The sequence below is a fragment of the Mesoplodon bidens genome (genome assembly GCF_964165515.1).
Source record: "Mesoplodon bidens genome assembly, chromosome: 5".
NCBI classification, from domain to species: Eukaryota; Metazoa; Chordata; class Mammalia; order Artiodactyla; family Ziphiidae; genus Mesoplodon; species Mesoplodon bidens.
The window spans coordinates 133700555-133716282 of record NC_138161.1 but is presented as its reverse complement, the minus strand read 5'-3'; positions in this window follow the sequence as shown (position 1 = coordinate 133716282).

Genomic DNA, 15728 nt, shown 5'->3' with positions numbered 1-15728 from the left:
AGATGGCATGAGAGATTTACAGGAAAGATCACAACAAATTGGACACTAGAGACTGTGTCCTTCTTTGTTTAGACCTTATTTGTAATCATTTCGTAGTTTGCCTTCTTACAAATGAGAGACCCAGAGAGAAGAAAAATGTCTCCTCTCACTCTAGGCTAAGGCATTTCACAAGACCCAGATACCCGTCTCGTTATTGGCCTTATATGTATAGGTTCTCCATGTGTGACCTCTCATATGCCAATGTTGCAGGATCCATACATGCATACAGTCATAAAAAACAATAATAATTTGTAAAGATAAATCCACACTCAAAAATGAAGGATTTCAAAGCAGGAGACAATTTGTGGACATGCTGACCTGTTTATAATTCTGACAAACTTTGATATTAGTATAAAAAGTACTTTTTCTTGATGCCCATTGAACTGGCTGTCTACAGTCAGGTTTTTTTCCTTGTTAGGTTTTTTGTTTGTTTGTTTGTTTTTTAATCATCTCATAACCGAATGTTCGGCTAGGTTAGATTTTTCCAGGATAGGGTGTTTGAAGAGTCAACTTCTCTTGCAAAAGAGAACTACTTTTAGGCTTTGAAATTCGTTCAACTAAGGTCAAAGATCCCAAGGCTAATCATTAGAGTTCAAGCTCAAATTCTGATGATGTCTTCCCCAGACAAGTGGCTCTATGTAGGCAGATGTTTTCAAGTTTATGATCTATTGGTAGAGAGACTGCTCATAAAGTATGAGCAGTAGATGTGTTTCTCCTTTTCTATGACAATCCTGGGAGTGAGTTAGGAAGGTCATGACCTTGTCTCTATTATGAGAATAAATATTTCTCCATCTTTCCTTGGCTGTCTATATCCAGATGGAATCAGACTAAATATATGAAAGATATTTCGATGCATATTAGATCTTACAAAATTTCTTTCTCTGCTGTAATGGTTAATTTTATGTGTCAAATTGGCTAGGTCACAGTGCCTAGATATTTGGTCAAACATTATTTGAGAGGTTTCTGTGAAAGTATTTATTAAGATGAGGTTAACATTTAAATCAATAAACTATGAGTTAAGCAGACTCTCTTTCATAATGGTGGGTAGACCTCATCCAATCAGTTGAAGGCCTGGACAGAAAAAGACTGACTTCCCTAGAAGAAGAGGGAATTCTGCCAGAAGTCTGCCTTTGGACTTGAAATGCAACACTTTCCTGTGTTTCCAGCCTGCTGGCCCACCCTGCAGATTTTGAACCTGCCAAATCTCCACCGTCATGTGAGCCAAATCCTTAATAAATCTCTCTCTTTTGACATATATATATATATACACACATATACATACACATATCTTGTTAGTTCTGTTTCTCTGGAGAACCCTGATTAATATTACTGCCAAAGCTTTTATCATTTCTACTCTTTTAAAAAATCCCTTGATATTCTCCCTCTCCAGCTTTATTGAGATATAATTGAAACATAACATTGTACAAGTTAAAGGTGTACAATGTGAAGATTTATTACTTGCGTATACTACAAAATGATTACCACAGTAAAGTTACTTGACACTTTCATCACCTCACATGGTAGTTAACCATCTTTTGGGGGTCAGGTGCAGTGAGAACATTTAAGATCTATTCTCTCAGTAAGTTTCAAGCATAAAATACAGTATTGTTAACTATAGTCACCATGCTGTACATTAGATCCTCAGAACTTACTCATCTTAAAACTGGGGGTTTGTACCCTTTGACCAAATCTCCCCATTTCCCCAAACCCCCAGCCTCTGGAAACCACCATTCTACCCTCTATTTCTGTGTGTGGCTTTTTTAAGATTCTACATATAGATGAGAAAATACAGGATTTGTTCTTTCTCTCTCTGACTGATTTCATTTAGCTCAATACCTTTAAGGTCCATCCATATTGTTACAAATGGCAGGATTTCCTCCTCTTTATGGCTGAATAGTATTCCATTATATACATATACACACACACATACACACACCATATTTTCTTTATCAGGAAATTACTGTCAATGGACACTTAGGCTGTTCATTTATCATCAACAGATACTTAGGTTGTTTCCATATGTTGGCTATTATGAATGATGCTGCAATGAACATTGGGATATAGATATCACTTCAAGGTAGTGATTTCATTTCCTTCAGATATATACCCAGAAATGTAACTTTTGGAACATACAATAGCTCTATTTTTAATATTTGAGGGACCTCCATACTCTTTTCCGTAGTGGCTGTACCAATTTACATTCCCATATCATTTCTACTCTTCATCTGAGACCTCAGTCTCCTGTGAAAAATCTTTATGACTCTTTCTATAGGAAAGCTCTCTTTGTTCCATGTTCCAATCCTAACTTTTTACATCTCTATTAAGATTGAAAAGCATAGAGGAGAAGAAGAAAGAAATGATCAATTTAATTGTAACTGGAAAGAATATGAGCTTAGTGTTTGTAAAAGTCTCAGTTGTTTTAAGGTAGATCCATGTAAAAACCCTTAATTTATTTCCCCTTGCTAATGAATTAAGTCTTATTGTCTCTAGAGACTCAAGTAATAAATCAATATGGCACATTAGCTCTTTCACTAGTCCTATGTAATTAATTAAGGAAGAACTGAAATGACTGTTTTTTACACTAAGAAATAAAATACTTTCAGCTTACTTTTTTCATTCCATTTAAATGTTCAACAGTTTGTTTTAGATCAACTTAAGTGGAAAAATGCTTGCACCTTGAAAAGAAGAATATTTTAAAAATTAAAGTTTAAGCAGTGTCCGTCTTTGACAACAAAGCTGATCATTTTAGCTGCATAAGTTTAGTTTTAAAGTGTGTGCAAATGGAAATCTTGTTGCTCACATTGTACATACTGACTTCAATGGGGAGGTTGGTAAAATAGATCATCCATTGAATGATAATTACAACTTTAATGCAAATAGTACATGAGAGAATTTTTAAAACAGAACATGTGGACACTTTGGATGCTCATCCAATTGTACTGTTTCTTTTGTGTTTGTGTATATCTGTGTAATTTTAGATATTTATAGAGATTAGATAAGGGCCAAGCAATTTGAAGGAAAGCAGAATTTCTTTGAAATGATAAAGAATAAGATTAATTTTTAAATGAATTTTTAGTTAAACAGGAAAACTGGATAAGGATTTCCCCTATTTCAGCAAAAGGATATAGAGCCCTTTGCAGACAGAAAGTGCTCTCTCTCTCTGAGTGACCTAGTGTTGGCCTTTACTGCAGGAATAGATTTGTTTTGGTAGACTGCTGTAGCCAGCTACCTGCAGAGAGAAGGGAATCCTACTAGAGAGAATTCTTAATACAGTAGTTAAATATTGTTTCATTTGGGTGAAGCTTTCCCATATGGTATTCTCTTATATTCAGCATAATTTATAGGTCTTTTATTTAAAAACCCTTTATTTCAGAACAAATAAAAATTATTTAAACATTAACAAGAGAATTGTATATCCTCCATGGAAGAGTTTTAGCTTATTCAAATCAAGTTAACTCTGGAATGGCCAAGAACAAGATGTAAAATGAATGAGGAAAGAAAATACAGCAGAATGTACCAGATGTTTTCATATGTTGGCTGTACATATATCTTTCTTTGTTAGCTTTTAGTTGTAGATCGAATGCAGGGTACATAATTTTATACACAATAGACGGCCATGCATCATGTATTCACATATGGATATCATCTCTCTTAAGATTTACTGAAATAGAGAGATAGGAAAACACATGACATATATGCTGAATTCTGTATATGCAAGTGTGAATTATATAGTTAGATGCTCTCTTCAAGGGGTTTCTTATCACTATCTCACTGGGTAGTGTAAGGATTAATTAGTTAAAGTTTTAGGCTCTTTGAAGCTAGAAAACACTCTGCAAGCGCTGAACATTATTGAGGTAACTCGAGAGTGAGGCGTAAGTGATTTGCAATCAGCTCTTTGAAATGTGTGTCTAGCCTGACTCACAGTTTTCTCTTACAGTGTTTTATGGATTGGAAAGTTCTTATCAGATTTTGAAGATGATACATGTTCCACTGAAATCATACTAATCTGCACAACCAAACTTTTTTCTATGTATTTAGTAATGTTTTTCAAACTAGATATGATTCTAAACCTAATTTAATAAAGGATGATTTTGACATCCATTGTAACTAATCTACTACCCTTTGATTGACTAAGCTGTAGTTCTCTTAATTAGTGCAACTAAAGTCTAGTTAATTGGCATGAAGGTAGCTGTTCCCATCTTTTATGCATTAAAAGACAGTTAGACAAGTATTCATTGTTTCCATAAAGCTTATATAGATTTTATTAGCATGTTTCAATCACATCACATTGTAATAATGTCAGTTCTGGAATGCTATTTATCTCTTTTAAGAATATATATTGTAGATAGTTAAACATGAGCATGATTTCCTTTATTCAGAAGTCAAATTCTGCACATATTCTTCTCTGTCCTCATACTCTGTGATTGTATATGGATAATGTGTCAAGAACAGAGATGTGCTGGTTATATATTTGATTGTATATGGATAAAAATTTTAATAAAGTACCACATTTTCCATACTTCCTTATCTTATCATTTTTTATTGGAATATAGTTGCTTTACACTGTTGTGTCAGTTTCTGTTGTACAGCAAAGTGAATCAGCCATACATATAGATATATCCCCTCTTTTTTGGATTTCCTTCCCATTTAGGTCACCACAGAGTATCGAGTAGAGTTCCCTGTGCTATACAGTAGGCTCCCATTAGCTATCTATTTTATACATAGAAATCATACTTCCTTTTTTGAATCCCTTAGAGATGGCAAGGAGGGAGGCAGGGAATTTTGTAGGCAAAGTAAGTATGTAACAAGGTGATTCCAAGTTAAACTGAATATTGTTCCTTATGATATTATTTTGTTTTTGAGTGAAATTTGAAAAAAATAAGATACTAGATAAAATAAGAAGTACCTATTTAACTCCAACCAGAAATGATCACTATTAACACATACCCTGTTCCATTTATATTACACTCCGTTATAATTGGAGTACACCTCAGGTTCATTTCCTTTTCTCCCTGTATGGAGGTGCAATTATTATGAGCCTGATGTTTACCTTTATGATCTTAAAGTTTCATTAGAATATATATGTTTATATATAACACTTACTAGTGTACTGTGAGTTTTTAATATTCATGTGAATATTATTTTTTCCCAGTTACTCTTGTTGAGAGCTACCCACATTGATACTATAGATCCCAGTCTGCTGTATTCTGTCATGTTCCGTAATGTATTTATCCAAATGCTATAATGAAAACCGTTCTCTATACTTTAGGTACACATGTGTAAGAGTTTCTAATGAATATATAGAAGGGGAATAACTGGGTTGCATTGTGTGCACAGTTTCAATTCTGGGGAGACCAGACATCCTCATTTGTTCCCATGAGTGCCACTCTACTATTCTTGTTCATACATCCTGATCGATTTAGCATCTGTCCTGAATTTTTCTTTTTAATGAAGTATTATAATCAATTGAATTGATTAAAAAGTAGCATGGGTTTGTTAAATGTCCATTTTGTCTAATACCTCCAGCTTTAGTCATGGCTGTACAAAAGTGAAACAAAAAAAAAAAGTGAGACAAATGAAATGTTGAGTTATAATGTCAACAGGGGGTTAACTCTGAAAATTGACTTTATTTTCCTGACCCACTTCAAACAAAACATGGCTAGTACCTCCCTTTCAAGGGTAGCATGCAGTGTTGATTGATAAAACAATATGCAGTGGGTCAGCAGTGGCTAGGGACAGCTAACTCCTTCCAATCTTGCATGATGGTGGGGTAAGCGTTGGACATGATTTTTCATGCTGTCCACTTAAATGAAACTGGCAGGCCACCATATGTTGAGGTTGGAGAAAACAAAGGAAATAAGAGCTTAGGTACATGTGAATAATGTGCAGAGAATAGAAGCTGAGCACACAGAGAGTGGTTACTTGGTCCTGCTAGAGTGGTTTTGTCATCTCTCAGACACCTCCAGCTATGTATTTATTGATCGCTTACTTTGAAATAATGCTTCAGCAGTGAGTTTATAAAAGTGTGTTTAATTAAAAAGTAAGTACTGAATTTCCCTTTCAAGAAAGTTTATGGCAACCATAAAACCTGTACAGTATATCCATTGGTGTTTTCTATCCACTATTGGGGTCATAAAGGTTAACACTGATCTCTTGAAACCCAGAAGATACAAATCTGAGGACAAAATATTAGCTGGTATTTCAAAAGTTAACAGTTACACTAAGAAAACTGCCTGAAAATGTCCTTTTCATATGTTTAATTTGTGAATTTGGAGAAAGTATGCAAGCATACCAGTCTGAGAAGCATGGCTTTTCATTTAGATCAAATTACTGCTTTCTTAAATAAATTGTATTCATTTTTTATTCCAGATCTTTTCAGTACTTAACGAAATATGCAACAAGAGCTGTTAATATGTTAGCTCCATTAGCAGCAGAGAAAAATCACGAACAGCTGAATAATGCCATTTGCATATTTCATGTAGAAAATTAGATCTAAATATGGTTCAATCGAGCATCCAGTTAATGGAACCAAGATAAACCTTTAGGAAGTTTATTCTGCTAGAAATTAAACATTTGACAATGTTATGAATGTTTTATAAAATTCAGTCAAAAAGCTAAGCACTGACGATAACTCTTGGTAGTGATGACACCTTTGGAATCAACTTTGGAAAAGATGGCAGATAATTTTATTAAAAATCAATAATCAACTTTATTATAAGTACATTTTTCAGAAAATAACCAGACATAGTTATGACTAACAAACTGCTTTAAGTATATAAATATTTCCCAGAATAATTATACTGCTTGTTATTTTTATTTATTTATTTATGGCTGCGTTGGGTCTTTGTTGCCGTGTGCAGGCCTTCTCTAGGTGCAGCGAGCGGGAGCTACTCTTCTTTGCAGTGCACGGGCTTCTCACTGCGGGGGCTTCTCTTGTGGAGCACGGGCTCTAGGGACGTGGGCTTCAGTAGTTGTGGCTCACAGGCTTAGTTGCTCCACAGCATGTGGAATCTCCCCGGACCAGGGCTCAAACCAGTGTCCCTTGCATTGGCAGGTGCATTCTTAACCACTGCACCACCAGGGAAGTCCCCTTGCTATTTTTAATGTGTAAATAAGAAATATAAAGAACTTATTTTTCCATTTTGCTTCAATTACAGTTTAAAATTTTTGAAAACAATTTTGAACAGAACTATTTATAGGTCCATCAATGTAATAAAAAACAATATGTCAGTCAGTAAATAAGTATACTAAATATTACATAATTTTATATGTTTTAGTATACTGTTTTACTTTTTAAATGTCACAGTTTGATTATACAATTTATGTCACCCTAACCTTACTAGATATCATTGAATTACTCTGTGGATTGGTACAACAAATTTATTCCTTGTCAACAGTTGGTATTATTACTTTAAAGTTGCCAAGCAAATGCATGAAAATTGGAACTTCATGTGGTTATTTTTTTTTAATTTTTTTATTAGTTTCTGCTTTATAACAAAGTGAATCAGTCATACATATACATCCGTTCCCACATCCCTTCCCTCATGCATCTCCCTCCCTCCCACCCTCCCCATCCCACCCCTCCAGGCGGTCACAAAGCACCGAGCTGATCTCCCCGTGCTCTGTGGCTGCTTCCCACTATCTATCTACCTCACGTTTGGTAGTGTATACAAGTCCATGCCTCTCTTTCGCTTTGTCACAGCTTACACTTCCCCCTCTCCATATCCTCAAGTCCATTCTAAAGTAGGTCTGTGTCTTTATTCCCGTTTTACCCCTAGGTTCTTCATGACATTTTTTTTTAAAATTCCATATATATGTGTAAGCATATGGTATTTGTTTTTCTCTTTCTGACTGACTTCACTCTGTATGACAGACTCTAGGTCTATCCACCTCATTACAAATAGCTCAGTTTCGTTTCTTTTTATGGCTGAGTAATATTCCATTGTATATATGTGCCACATCTTCTTTATCCATTCATCCGATGATGGACATTTAGGTTGTTTCCAGCTCCGGGCTATTGTGAATAGAGCTGCAATGAACATTTTGGTACATGTCTCTTTTTGAATTATGGTTTTCTCAGGGTATATGCCTAGTAGTGGGATTGCTGGGTCATATGGTAGTTCTATTTTTAGTTTTTTAAGGAACCTCCATACTGTTCTCCATAGTGGCTGTACCAATTCACATTCCCACCAGCAGTGCAAGAGTGTTCCCTTTTCTCCACACCCTCTCCAGCATTTATTGTTTCTAGATTTCTTGATGATGGCCATTCTGACTGGTGTGAGATGATATCTCATTGTAGTTTTGATTTGCATTTCTCTAATGATTAATGATGTTGAGCATGCTTTCATGTGTTTGTTGGCAGTCTGTATATCTTCTTTGGAGAAATGCCTATTTAAGTCTTCTGCCCATTTTTGGATTGGGTTGTTTGTTTTTTTGCTATTGAGCTGCATGAGCTGTTTATAAATTTTGGAGATTAATCCTTTGTCAGTTGCTTCATTTGCAAATATTTTCTCCCATTCTGAGGGTTGTCTTTTGGTCTTGTTTATGGTTTCCTTTGCTGTGCAAAAACTTTTAAGTTTCATTAGGTCCCATTTGTTTATCTTTGTTTTTATTTCCATTTCTCTAGGAGGTGGGTCCAAAAGGATCTTGCTGTGATTTATGTCATAGAGTGTTCTACCTATGTTTTCCTCTAAGAGTTTGATAGTGTCTGGTCTTACATTTAGGTCTTTAATCCATTTTGAGCTTATTTTTGTGTATGGTGTTTGGGAATGATCTAATCTCATACTTTTACATGTCCCTGTCCAGTTTTCCCAGCACCACTTATTGAAGAGGCTGTCCTTTCTCCACTGTACATTCCTGCCTCCTTTATCAAAGATAAGCTGACCATATGTGCGTGGGTTTATCTCTGGACTTTCTATCCTGTTCCATTGATCTATCTTTCTGTTTTTATGCCAGTACCACACTGTCTTGATTACTGTAGCTTTGTAGTATAGTCTGAAGTCAGGGAGCCTGATTCCTCTAGCTCCGTTTTTCATTCTCAAGATTGCTTTGGCTATTCGGGGTCTTTTGTTTTTCCAAACAAATTTTGAAATTTTTTGTTCTAGTTCTGTGAAAAATGCCAGTGGTAGTTTGATAGGGATTGCATTGAATCTGTAGATTGCTTTGGGTAGTAGAGTCATTTTCACAATATTGATTCTTCCAGTCCAGGAGCATGGTATATCTCTCCATCTATTTGTATCATCTTTAATTTCTTTCATCAGTGTCTTATAAGTTTCTGCATACAGGTCTTTTGTCTCCTTAGGTAGGTTTATTCCTAGATATTTTATTCTTTTTGTTGCAGTGGTAAATGGGAGTGTTTCCTTGATTTCACTTTCAGATTTTTCATCATTAGTGTACAGGAATGCCAGAGATTTCTGTGCATTAATTTTGTATCCTGCTACTTTACCAAATTCATTGATTAGCTCTTGTAGTTTTCTGGTAGCATCTTTAGGATTCTCTATGTATAGTATCATGTCATCTGCAAACAGTGACAGCTTTACTTCTTCTTTTCTGATTTGGATTCCTTTTATTTCCTTTTCTTCTCTGATTGCTGTGGCTAGAACTTCCAAAACTAGGTTGAATAAGAGTGGTGAGAGTGGGCAGCCTTGTCTTGTTCCTGATCTTAGTGGAAATGGTTTCAGTTTTTCACCATTGAGGACAATGTTGGCTGTGGGTTTGTCATATATGGCCTTTATTATGTTGAGGAAAGTTCCCTCTATGCCTACTTTCTGCAGGGTTTTTATCATAAATGGGTGTTGAATTTTGTCAAAAGCTTTCTCTGCATCTATTGAGATGATCATATGGTTTTTCTCCTTCAACTTGTTAATATGGTGTATCACATTGATTGATTTGCGTATATTGAAGAATCCTTGCATTCCTGGAATAAACCCCACTTGATCATGGTGTATGATCCTTTTAATGTGCTGTTGGATTCTGTTTGCTAGTATTTTGTTGAGGATTTTTGCATCTATGTTCATCAGTGATATTGGCCTGTAGTTTTCTTTCTTTGTGACATCCTTGTCTGGTTGTGGTATCAAGGTGATGGTGGCCTCGTAGAATGAGTTTGGGAGTGTTCCTCCCTCTGCTATATTTTGGAAGAGTTTGAGAAGGATAGGTGTTAGCTCTTCTCTAAATGCTTGATAGAATTCGCCTGTGAAGCCATCTGGTCCTGGGCTTTTGTTTGTTGGAAGATTTTTAATCACAGTTTCAATATCAGTGCTTGTGATTGGTCTATTCATATTTTCTATTTCTTCCTGATTCAGTCTTGGCAGGTTGTGCATTTCTAAGAATTTGTCCATTTCTTCCAGGTTGTCCATTTTATTGGCATAGAGTTGCTTGTAGTAATCTCTCATGATCTTTTGTATTTCTGCAGTGTCAGTTGTTACTTCTCCTTTTTCATTTCTAATTCTATTGATTTGAGTCTTCTCCCTTCTTTTCTTGATGAGTCTGGCTAATGGTTTGTCTTATCATCTCAAAGAACCAGCTTTTAGTTTGGTTGATCTTTGCTATCGTTTCCTTCATTTCTTTTTCATTTATTTCCGATCTGATCTTTATGATTTCTTTCCTTCTGCTAACTTTGGGGGTTTTTTGTTCTTCTTTCTCTAATTGCTTTAGGTGCAGGGTCACGTTGTTTACTCGAGATGTTTCCTGTTTCTTAAGGTGGGATTGTATTGCTATAAACCTCCCCCTTAGAACTGCTTTTGCTGCGTCCCATAGGTTTTGGGTCGTCGTGTCTCCATTGTCATTTGTTTCTAGGTATTTTTAAATTTCCTCTTTGATTTCTTCAGTGATCACTTCGTTATTGAGTAGTGTATTGTTTAGCCTCCATGTGTTTGTATTTTTTACAGCTCTTTTCCTGTAATTGATGTCTAGTCTCATAGCATTGTGGTCAGAAAAGATACTTGATACAATTTCAATTTTCTTAAATTTACCAAGGCTTGATTTGTGACCCAAGATATGATCTATCCTGGAGAATGTTCCATGAGCACTTGAAAAAAAAATGTGTATTCTGTTGTTTTTGGATGGAATGTCCTATAAATATCAACTAAGTCCATCTTGTTTAATGTATCATTTAAAGCTTGTGTTTCCTTATTTATTTCCATTTTGGATGATCTGTCCATTGGTGAAAGTGGGGTGTTAAAGTCCCCTACTATGATTGTGTTACTGTCGATTTCCCCTTTTATGGCTGTTAGTATTTGCCTTATGTATTGAGGTGCTCCTATGTTGGGTGCATAAATATTTACAATTGTTATATCTTCTTCTTGGATCAATCCCTTTTATCGTTATGTAGTGTCCTTCTTTGTCTCTTCTAATAGTCTTTATTTTAAAGTCTATTTTGTCTGATAGAAGAATTGCTACTCCAGCTTTCTTTTGATTTCCATTTGCATGGAATATCTTTTTCCATCCCCTTACTTTCAATCTGTATGTGTCTCTAGGTCTGAAGTGGGTCTCTTGTAGACAGCATATATATGGGTCTTGTTTTTGTATCCATTCAGCCACTCTGTGTCTTTTGGTGGGAGCATTTAGTCCATTTACATTTAAGGTAATTATTGATATGTATGTTCCTATTCCCATTCCCTTAATTGCTTTGGGTTCGTTATTGTAGGTATATTCCTTCTGTTGTGTTTCTTGCCTAGAGAAGTTCCTTTAGCATTTGTTGTAAAGCTGGTTTGGTGGTGCTGAACTCTCTCAGCTTTTGCTTGTCTGTAAAGGTTTTAATTTCTCCATCCAATCTGAATGAGATCCTTGCTGGGTAGAGTAATCTTGGTTTCAGGTTTCTCTCCTTCATCACTTTAATTATGTCCTGCCACTCCCTTCTGGCTTGTAGAGTTTCTGCTGAGAGATCAGCTGTTAACCTGATGGGGATTCCCTTGTGTGTTATTTGTTGTTTTTGCCTTGCTGCTTTTAATATGATTTCTTTGTGTTTAATTTTTGACAGTTTGATTAATATGTGTCTTGGCGTATTTCTCCTTGGATTTATTCTGTATGGGACTCTCTGTGCCTCCTGGACTTGATTAACTATTTCCTTTCCCATATTAGGGAAGTTTTCAACTATAATCTCTTCAAATATTTTCTCAGTCCCTTTCTTTTTCTCTTCTTCTTCTGGAACCCCTATAATTCGAACGTTGGTGCGTTTAATGTTGTCCCAGAGGTCTCTCAGACTGTCCTCTGTTCTTTTCATTCTTTTTTCTTTATTTTGCTCGGCAGCAGTTATTTCTACTATTTTATCTTCCACCTCACTTATCCATTCTTCTGCCTCAGTTATTCTGCTATTGATCCCATCTAGAGTATTTTTCATTTCATTTATTGTGTTTTTAATCGATGCTTGATTCATCTTTAGTTCTTCTAGGTCCTTGTTAACTGTTTCTTGCATTTTGTCTATTCTATTTCCAAGATTTTGGATCTTGGAAATAGAATCTTGGATCAGCTTTACTATCATTCTGAATTCTTTTTCAGGTAGACTGCCTATTACCTCTTCATTTGTTAGGTCTGGTAGGTTTTTATCTTGCTCCTTCACCTGCTGTGTCTTTTTCTGCCTTCTCATTTTGCTTATGTTACTGTGTTTGGGGTCTCCTTTTTGCAGGCTGCAGATTCGTAGTTCCCGTTGTTTTTGGTGTCTGTCCCCAGTGGCTAAGCTTGTTTCAGTAGGTTGTGTAGGCTTCCTGGTGGGGGGGACTAATGCCTGTGTTCTGGTGGTTGAGGCTCGATCTTGTCTTTCTGGTGGACAGGTCCACGTCTGGTGGTGTGTTTTGGGGTGCCTGTGGCCTTATTATGTTTTTATGTAGCCTCTCAGCTAATGGGTGGGGTTGTGTTTCTGCCTTGCTAGTTGCTTGGCATAGGGTGACCAGCACTGTAGCTTGCTGGTCGTTGACTGAAGCTGGGTGCTGGTGTTGAGATGGAGATCTCTGGGAGATTTTCGCTGCTTGATATTATGTGGAGCTGGGAGGCCTCTTGTGGACCCGTGTCCTGAAGTTGGCTATCCCACTTCAGAGGCACTGCACTGACTCCTGGCTGCAGCACTAAGAGCCTTTCATCTACCCGGCTCAGAATAACAGGGAGAAAAAGTAGAAAGAAAGAATTAGTAGAAGAAAGAAAGGAAGAAGGGAAGAAAGGAAGGAAGGAAGGAAGGAAGAAAGAAAGAAAGGAGGGAGGGAGGGAGGAAGGATGGAAAGAAAGAAGGAAAGAAAGGAGGGAGGGAGGGAGGAATGAAAGCAAAAGGAAGAGTGAATGGAAGAAGGGAGGGAGGGAGGAAGGAAAGAAAGAAAGAAAGACAGGAGGGAGGGAGGGAGGAAGGAAAGAAAGAAAGAAAGACAGGAGGGAGGGAGGGAGGAAGGAAAGAAAAAGAAAGTGGAAAGAAGAAGGGTGGGAGGGAGGGAGGGAGGAAAGAAAAAGAAAGAAGGAAAGGAGGAGCGGAGGAAGGGAAGGTAGGAAAAAAAGAAAGAGCAGGTAAAGTAAAATAGAATAAAGTATGAAATATAGTAGCGTTATTAAAATTAAAAAGTAATTATTGAAAAAAAAACGGACAGATAGAACCCTGGGACATATGGTGGAAGAAAGCTATACAGAGAGAATCTTACACAGAAGATTACACATACACATTCACTAAAAGAGAGCAGGGGAAAAAATCAAAAATCTTGCTCTCCAAGTCCACCTCCTCAATTTGGGATAATTCGTTGTAAAAAGAGGAAAAGGGCGAGAAGTCTGAAATCTTGCTGTCTAAGTCCACCTCCTTAATTTGGGATAATTGGTTGTAAAAAGAGGAAAAGGGGGGAAAGTCTTAAATCTTGTCCTCAAAGTCCACTTCCTCAATTTGGGACGATTCGCTGTCCATTTATGCACTCCACAGACGCAGGGCACATCAAATGGACCGTGGAGCTTTAATCCGCTGCCTCCGAGGCTGCACAGAGAGATTTCCCTGTCTCTGCTCTCACAGCTCCCGGGTCTCAGCCTTGGACCTGGCCCCGCCTCTGCGCCTAGGTCAGACAGGACGGGTTTAAAGGAGCCGCTGATTCGGAGTCTCTCGCTCACTCAGGCAGAGGGGAGGGAGGGGCGCGCAGTGTGGGGCGGGCCTGCGGCGGCAGAGGCCGGCGTGACGTTGCAGCAGCCCTAGGCGCTCCGTGCGCTTTCCCGGGAAAGCCGTCCCTGGGTCCCGGGACCCCGTCAGTGGCGGGGTGCACAGGCCCCCCGGAAGGTGGGGTGGACAGTGACCCGCGCTCGCACACAGGTCCCGCGGCGGCGGCGGCGGCAGCAGCAGCCCCAGCATCCCACACCCGTCTCAGAGGTCCGCGCCTTTAGCCGCGGCTCGCGCCTGTCTCCGGTGCTTCCCCAAGCAGCCCTCTTAATGCCCTCTCCTCGGCACCAGGAAACAAAAGGGAAAAAAGTCTCTTGCCTCTTCGGCAGCTCCAGACCCTTTCCCCGGACTCCCTCCGGGCTAGCCGTGGTGCACTAACCCCTTCAGGCTCTCTTCCTGCTGCCAGCCCCAGTCCTCTCCCTGCGCTCCGACTGAAAGCCGATACCCGAGCCTCAGCTCCCAGCCCCGCCCGTCCCGGCGGCCAAGCAGACAAGCCTCTCAGGCTGGTGTGTGCCTGAGGGCACCGATCCTCTGTGCCGGAATCTCTCCGCTTTGCCCTCCACACCCCTGTTGCTGTGCTCTCCTCCGCTACTCCTAAGCTTTCCCCCTCCGCCACCTGCAGTCTCCGCCCGCGAAGGGGCTTGCAGTGTGTGGAAACCTTTCCTCCTTCACGGCTCCCTCCCACTGGTGCAGGTCCCGTCCCTATCCTATTGTCTCTGTTTATTCTTTTTTTCTTTTGCCCTACCCAGGTATGTGGGGAGTTTCTTGCCTTTTGGGGGGTCTGAGGTCTTCTGTCAGCGTTCAGTAGGTGTTCTGTAGGAGCTGTTCCACGTGTAGATGAATTTCTGATGTATCTGTGGGGAGGAAGGTGATCTCTGCGTCTTACTCTTCCGCCATCTTCCTCCGGGGTCCTCTCTAGCATATTGTCTTGATTACTGTAGCTTTGTAGTATAGTCTGAAGTCAGGGAATCTGATTCCTCCAGCTCAGTTGTTTTGCCCTCAGGTTGCTTTGGCTATTTGGGGTCTTTTGTGTGTCCATACAAATTTTAAGATTTTTTTATTCTAGTTCTGAAAAAATTCCCATTGGTAATTTTATACGGATTGCACTGAATTTGTAGATTGCTTTGGGTAGTATAATCATATTCACAGTATTGATTCTTCCAGTCCAGAACATGGTATATCTCTCCATCTGTTTGTGTCACCTTTGATTTCTTTCATCAGTGTCTGAGTTTTCTGAGTTGTTTTCTGAGTTGTTTTCTGAGTTCAGGTATTTTACATCCTTAGGTAGGTTTACTCCTAGGTATTTCATTCTTTTTGTTGCAATGGTGTATGGGATTATTTCCTTAATTTCTCTTTCTGATCTTTGTTGTTAGTGTATAGGAATGCAAGAGATTTCTGTGCATTAATTTTTTAACCTGCAACATTACCAAATTCATTGATAAGCTCTAGTAGTTTTCTGGTAGCATCTTTAGGATTCTCTATGTATAGTATCATGTCATCTGCAAACAGTGACAGTTTTACTTCTTCTTTTCCAATTTGGATTCCTTTTATTTCTTTTTCTTCCCTGATTTCTGTGGCT